Source organism: Microtus oregoni, unplaced genomic scaffold, assembly GCF_018167655.1.
Source record: "Microtus oregoni isolate MIOR12 unplaced genomic scaffold, Mior012 000016F_ref0000370, whole genome shotgun sequence".
NCBI classification, from domain to species: Eukaryota; Metazoa; Chordata; class Mammalia; order Rodentia; family Cricetidae; genus Microtus; species Microtus oregoni.
The window spans coordinates 18,626,333-18,634,265 of record NW_024543075.1 but is presented as its reverse complement, the minus strand read 5'-3'; positions in this window follow the sequence as shown (position 1 = coordinate 18,634,265).

Below are 7,933 nucleotides of genomic sequence, written 5' to 3'. Positions count from 1 at the left end.
CATAACCTTGGGGTATCCATCATCTGGGGGTCATTCTTGTAGGTAACTGGATAAATTAAGGTTGGTTTTCTAATAACCTTAGGCTGCTCCTCTTCAGTTTCAAAATGCAATTTTTTTTTTTTTGGATTTTTTAAGACAGGGTTTCTCCGTAGCTTTTTGGTTCCTGTCCTGGAACTAGCTCTTGTAGACTAGGCTGGCCTCGAACTCACAGAGATCTGCCTGCCTCTGCCTCCCGAGTGCTGGGATTAAAGGTGTGCACCACCACTGCCCGGCTCAAAATGCAATCTTGTAGCAGGTTCCACTCTAAATTTGTCTGTGTCTGAGAATTTTTCTTATTTTCATTAGTAACTCTCTCTAAGACTTGTATCTTTTCAGTAGTAAATTTTTCTAAAGTTTGTATCTTATCAACAGCAAGTTTTTCTCAGGTATGTGTCTTGTGAATAGTAAGTCTTTTAAAGGCTTGTATCTTATCAGTCAAATTATGATATTTGGCATAGTTATCAAAGTATTTTTTTAAATATTTATTTATTTATTTATTTATTTATTATGTATACAATATTCTGTCTGTGTGTATGCCTGCAGGCCAGAAGAGGGCACCAGACCCCATTACAGATGGTTGTGAACCACCATGTGGTTGCTGGGAATTGAACTCAGGACCTTTGGAAGAGGAGGCAATGCTCTTAACTGTAGTAATGAGGGGCGGCGGGGCTGCGTCCCCAATACCCCAGCCGCCTGCCCAGCTAGCTTATGCCCCCAAAATAATTACACAGACACTGTATTCTTTTAAACACCACTTGGCCCTTTAGCCCTAGCCCTTACTGACTAATTCTGTTATCCCGATCAACCCATCTCTAATAATCGGTGAGCACCGGTCTTACCGGGAAAGGTTCAGCATGTCTAACCTGGCGGCTTGCTTCATGGCGTGTGTCTGCCCAGGAGCCAGGAGCATGGTGTCTCTCTGAGGCGTCTGCTCCCGAGAGGGCAGCTGTCGAGACTCTGAGCTCACTTCCTCTTCCTCCCAGCGTTCTGTTCTGTTTACTCCACCCACAGGGCCAAGCAGTTTCTTTATTGGCCAATGACCTTCCTCCATCATTTCCCCTTTTTCGGTTTAAACAAAAAAAAAAAAAGGCTTTAACTTTAACATAGCAAAATTACATATAACAAAACAGTTATCAAGTAAAAGTTACAATAATCTTTATCATAACTAAGGAAAACTATAACTATTCTTAACTCCATCAAAGACTCCAGAAAGATACAATACTACCTAAGCAAACAAGAAAAAAGCAACCTTTAGAACTCTAGAAATGACAGAGACATCTCGCTGCCTGGACAGTCACCCAAAGTTCCTCTGTACCGTTGGGGCATCCATCTTCAGCCTTCAGGCCCATGGTATCCAGCAGACATTTCCATAAAGCAGGAAAATTCAAAGTCAGTTCAGTCACTATCTGTTGTGTCCTGCAGAATGTCTCGCAGACTCTTTCATGAATCAGGAACCCCAAAAGATCATCTCACCTTAGGCAAGTTCAGTAGTCCTCTCTCTGTGGGTTCTCTGTGTCCAGTTTATGCAATAGTCCAGGCAAGAGCAGTTTCTTGCCCAAATGGCTATCAAACTCCATAACGAGCCTCTTCGATGCCCATCTTCCTCTTGAAGTAGAGTGTCTCATTGTCATGAAAAGTCCTCAGTTATTAAAACATTTAAAATGCCATATTCTATAATCTTTGAAAAATATGAAGAATGCCTATCTAAAATATATCTCTATATATCTAGAAAATCTAACTAACATGACTACAAGCTTTACTATTATCGATGATTATCCATTAACAACCTATATTTCTTAATTATACAGTACATATTTAAATGAACTACACAATCACAATACCTTAATCAAAATCAGAAACACTTATACAAAATTGACCTTAAATCTCTATCAATAAAGCAAAATCTATACTAATGTAAATTATTCATATCTATATCATATCCCCCTTTAAATGTAAAAGGATGTTTATAAACCATATTTGGGAACATGGGCGCAGTTTTTTCTCTCCAAACTGCTTACTGCTGAATGGGGGCGTCGTTAATTAGGTCTTTCACGGTATAACCTGTGTGCTAGTTTCATCTCAGTTGGCAGTTGAGCGAAGCAATTTTCTGAAGGTGTTCACACCAACCCTTCAGGAGGGCATGGTCCATCATACCAAATCGGAATAGAAGAAATGAACAGCGTCTCATCCTCTGTGAAAACAAAATAAGAAACTCCTTTCCAAAGTATCATGTCCTTAGATCCAAATTTCAAAGTCAAGGCATCAAAATATCTATGTCGGATTAGTTCAGAAGCATTTATAAATAAATATCTTTTAGCAGCTGTTGCTCCTTCCTCAGCATTCAAACAATTCAAAGAGAGCATAATAGCATACAGTATCAAAATTCTCTGTATATTTTCCATCTTTGTGCAGCTTTGTTTTAACCTCTATTTTGTTTATTTTTACTTTTAACTCTTTGCTTTTTGAGACAGGTTCTCTGTATCTTTGACCTGAAGTAACTCTGTAGACCAGGCTGTCTTAGAACTCTCAGAGATCCGCCTGTCTCTGCCTTCCAGGCATTGGGATTAAAGGTGTAAGCTACTACACCTTGAACTCACAGAGATCTGTTTGCCTCTGCCTTCTAGGCACTGGGATTAAAGGCGTGTGCTACCACACACAACAACTCTCTTCCTTTTTTTGTTTTTTACTTTAAGAACTTTAAATTTTAGTCTGCATATATTTTTAACACACTTCAAACCATTTAGAAATTTTCTTTGTCTTTGAATCTCTCTTTACTGTATATCTCTCTTTTTCTGACCACATGAATCTTTAATTTACCAAGCAATCTCAGTAGGACTAAAGGCGTGGCTTTGCCAGCTAGATCCAGTCCATTCCTTAGCTTTCCAGTCTCATGGCGGATATACAGGCTGGAGCCATGTTTATTGCAACAACTGTATGGTATTTCAAGGTCCCTGCCAGCAAGTGAGCTACAACAGACAACACTCAAGTCCTCTCTCGGTAGCCGGCCCTCCTGCCTCAAACAGTCAGAGTTTGCCCTGGCAGGATGGCCCAGAAAGCCGGCATTTTTAAACAACACAGGTTTTTTTCCTGCTGCTGCTGAAAACCGAAAAGCATGCGTTCCGCTTTTCATCAACACCATTTAAGTGTTTCGTGGCAGGACCTCTTAATGAGCTGCAGGCTTTGCAGCTAAAGCTGAGTCAGGAAGCCTCTCTTAGATGAGGCACTTGCTTGCCTCTAGCATGCAGAGTATTACCGAGAAATTGCTGCTACCAAGAAACCAGGCACAATGCTTTCATTTGTTCTAGAATTACTTCCCAAGCTGTCTCAGGCTTTATGTGGAAGCAGTTGTCCACGTGGGCGCCATATGTAGTAATGAGGGGCGGCGGGGCTGCGTCCCCAATACCCCAGCCGCCTGCCCAGCTAGCTTATGCCCCCAAAATAATTACACAGACACTGTATTCTTTTAAACACCACTTGGCCCTTTAGCCCTAGCCCTTACTGGCTAATTCTGTTATCCCGATCAACCCATCTCTAATAATCGGTGAGCACCGGTCTTACCGGGAAAGGTTCAGCATGTCTAACCTGGCGGCTTGCTTCATGGCGTGTGTCTGCCCAGGAGCCAGGAGCATGGTGTCTCTCTGAGGCGTCTGCTCCCGAGAGGGCAGCTGTCGAGACTCTGAGCTCACTTCCTCTTCCTCCCAGCGTTCTGTTCTGTTTACTCCACCCACAGGGCCAAGCAGTTTCTTTATTGGCCAATGACCTTCCTCCATCACTTAACCTCTGATCCATCTCTCCAGCCCCTTATCAAAGCATTTTAAGGATAAAATATGAATTACCAAACTGATTTTTTGAGACAGGGTTTCTCTGTGTATCCATAGCTGTCCTGGAATAGACCAGGCTGGCCTCAAACTCACATAGATCCACTTCCTCTTCCTCCAGGTGCTGGGATTAAAAGTATGTACCACCAGGCAATCATTTCTAAAGAGACTCAAAGCTCAACCAAGTCTTGGATGTGTTTCTGGTGTCACTTTCTCCTCCTGCTTGTCACGTGGTCATAATGTGAGACGGGGTGTTTAATATGTTAATTTTAAAATTCAAGAAAACCTCCTAGGGTTGGGCCACACACAGCAGTGGAGTGCATGCTCAGTGAGGCCTTGGTTTTAATCCCCAGCACCAGAACAGGAAAAACAGGAGTTTCTTTATAAATGCTCAAAGAGTCTTTGTAACCCAGGCTGTTCCCCAAATGGAGACCCTCTGCCTCTCCCTCCAGAATGTTAAAATCACAAGTGTGCAGCCCTATACCCAGCCTGGGGCTGAATTTCTTTCTAGTGATAACGATGTTAGACTCTACTAGCTCATCCACCATCCCTTACACCCCTGAGACCCACAGTGGACTTGATCAGAGGCCTGAAACCCAGTCACAACTTTCTTCCCATCTGATGTCTCCTCAGCCTCATACACAGGGTTGTTAGCCAGGAAGTGTAAATTAAGACTGCTTGTTTGTTTCCCAGCCGCCCAGACCCCAACAATTACACAGAAACTATACCAATTACAACACTGTTTGGCCTATTAGCACAGGCTTCTTATTAGCAAGCTCTTATATCTTAAATTAACCCATTTCTACTATTCTGTGTATTGCCACGAAGCTGTGGCTTACTGGGTAAGGTTCTGGCAACTGTCTCCTTCAGCAGCTGCATAGTGTCTCCTTGACTCCTCTCTCTCTCTCTCTCTCTCTCTCTCTCTCTCTCTCTCTCAGTAGGCAGAGGGCTGCTTAGCATATGTGAAATCCTAGACTCAATTCCCAGTATCACCAAAACCCAACAAAAACAACTAAAGTTCACAGCAAAAGCTTCAGATATTAAAGTGAAAACGATGAGGGGCTGGATGCCAGTATCTGAATAAAAGCCTCTTTGTTACAGCTGGTGACTCTGAACCCAGATCCATAGCATTTGCTAACACCTGTAAGTTTTTGCGACGGTCACATATGACCCTATATATAAACTCGTTTTGTTCCTAATCCGCAGGAAATAAAGAAATAGTAGTGCTCGGGCTGAGACCGTGGCCCCGGCTGTGTTTTGAGGCTCCCCTCCCTGCTCACCAGTCTGTGCATCCAAATTCAAGAAATGAAGAAGAGTCCCAGACCCTCAGAACTGCCCTCCAGGTCTTTTTGTCAAGAGCCTGTGTGAGCCTGAGCTCCCAAGCAAGCCACCGCTCTGCCACCTGGTGGTTGGAGGTGCTTATGCCAAGATGCCCCCGGCAATTCATCAGAGTGATCTTCTGCCCAGTGGCTGCTGGTGAGGGTGAGGCCTCCAGGACACACAGAGCAGTCCCTTCCCCGATCCCTGATGCCTTAGGGTGCCCTGGTGCCTCTGACTTCTGTTCACCTCTCAATGATTTTACTAATATAGTCACAAGCTTGAAATCTGCAGGTCTCAGTTAACAGCACTGAGGACAAAAATTGGAAATAAGTGAATTACTGAAGTGGACAGATTTAAAATGTCACCTTTTAAATGCAAGCACCGCCCCCAACCGTAGAACCCGTCCTCAGTTCGTGGTGCAGCGGGCAGACCTACCTTTTTGCCAATGAAGATTTCCAAGGGTAATGATGTTGAGTCTCCCAGGGAACCTGGCAGCAACACCAGGTTTCAGCTTGTTGGGATGAGCCACAGGTGAAGGGTCCAAGAATCAGATACAAAAATATAGATTCCAAAAATAAAATTGTAAAAGTAAAAAAATAGAAAGTTGTACGCCAGGGAGAATAGGAAGAGACTGTCAGCAGCTTTCTCAGCAGCTTGAAGATTAACTATTAACAGTGGGCTACTCCGCTTTACAACCCCTAGCTCTATTTTCAAGGTCAAAGCATCTCTCTGCAAACTGAGAGCTAGCCTACGGATATGAGCTGAGTCAACTTTTAGGAGATAGATATATGACCTCTGGGTTATGTGAAACTGGCAGCATCACAGGGGAGACCACGGGGCTTCAGTAAACACCACCTAAAAGTACCAAAAAAGACAATAGGTTAAGTACAAACATGAGTTTAACTAAAACACTATGTTAATGGAGGTTGTAAAGTAAGTCAATCTGTATCCGAGTTTTATCTTGAGACTGCAAAAATTCCTTTGTTCAGACCTAATGCCTAGTGCCCCTATTATAAAAAGGTAAGTTCAGAAACCGGCCTTTGCCACAGCCTAACAAAATCCATCTCTAGCTGTGGTCTCAGCTAGCTGATAAGTTGTGCCCCAAGGAGATTTTTTTATTTTATTTTATTTTTTATTTTTTTCTGGATTCTGGTTTCTGGAATAAAGTTTGCTTCTGGTTTATTAGACTTTGGTGGTCTGTCCCCATTTTTGCGCAACCCCAAACATCCCCCCAACTTCCTGTCCCCCCATCCCCTACCCCCCTCCCGGGGTCTAGAAGGGAAGTTCAGTCTTCCAGCATGCTGTCAGTGATGAAGTTGGACCCATGGTGGGACCCTAGTAGTTCCTTTCTTCAAAGGTGTTGACAGCCTGGATTCCTTTAGCTGAAGGAAATCAGCCAGAGTGAGCAGCTGTCCCCGGAATGGACCGTTCTCACTATGCTGCTTCATGATAGCCTCCAGCTTTTTGGGAGCCCATGCACTTCCTTCACACTGTCCTATCTTCAGACAGTTGACACTTCAGGGCCTCACCAACCACCTCTTCCATCCCCAAACATCCTTCCATGGCCACTGCGGGCCACACCATCTTTCGCTGGCTGGCTTTATATCATACCACACCGCTCCTTTCTGTATTACAGAATACAGATTCCCTCTAGATGTACGGAAAAAAACCGCTCCTCCACAACACACACACACACATAAACACACACACAAACACGCACATATGCGTGCGCTCATACACACACACACACACACACACACACACACGCACACACGCACACGGGGCTCCCCTCCCCCACTGTCCCTTAAGCTTCATGAGCCACATCCTGGTATTTTCTACCCACATTCGTCTTTTCAGTTTACAGGCAGAGCCGTGTTTCCATAGGCATCTTGCCTCGTATCTTAACAACCAGTCGTAGAATTGGTTGAAATGCGCTGGCCCTTCCCTGAGTGCTGCTCCTTCCCAGGCTATAAAAAAAAAAAAAAAAAAAAAAAAAAAAAAAAAAAAAGGTCACGATGAAAAGGTTAGCAGCTGGGTTAGCTGCTGTGATGCAAACCAGACCGCACACCTTCAGACCCCAAGTCTAGAACAATCCCTACAATTCACAGGTTCAAGATGACTCAGTCACCTCCAGACAGCTGTAAGCCTTTGATATACCAGAAATGGTTATTTTTCAAGACTAATGAACTACCCTAGTGCTTGGCTGCCTGAGGCTGAGATAACAAAAGATGCTGTGGGCTGCTGGAGAGATAGCTCAGTGATTAAGAGCAATGTCTTGTTCTTGCAGAGAACCCAAGTCTGATTCCCAGCACCCGCATCAGAGGGCTCACAACTGCCCATAACTCCAACTCCGGGGGATCCAACACCTCTGGCCTCCGTGGTCACCTGCACTCTTGTGCAAAAACCCACACACAGACTCACACCCATCCACATGATTAAAAATAATGAAAAAAATCTTTTAAATAAATAACAATGATAACAGTTAAGATTGCTATAGTCTTGGTGATGCAGGAGAGACAACGGTGTGAACTGCTTGGCCTCCACCATGCAAACCTTGAGACAAGCGTCCTTCCCCATCACTTGGTCCCAGAGTATTGGCCCTCTCTGAAAGCAACAGTACTGGGGGCTGGCGCGCTCGGTCTATTTCTCTCTCTCTCTCTCTGTCTCTCTCTCTGTCTCTCTCTCTCTCTCTTCCTTCCTTTTTCCTTTCCTCTTTAATGTGGTACTGATGCTGAACTTAGAGCTTCATAGGAGGC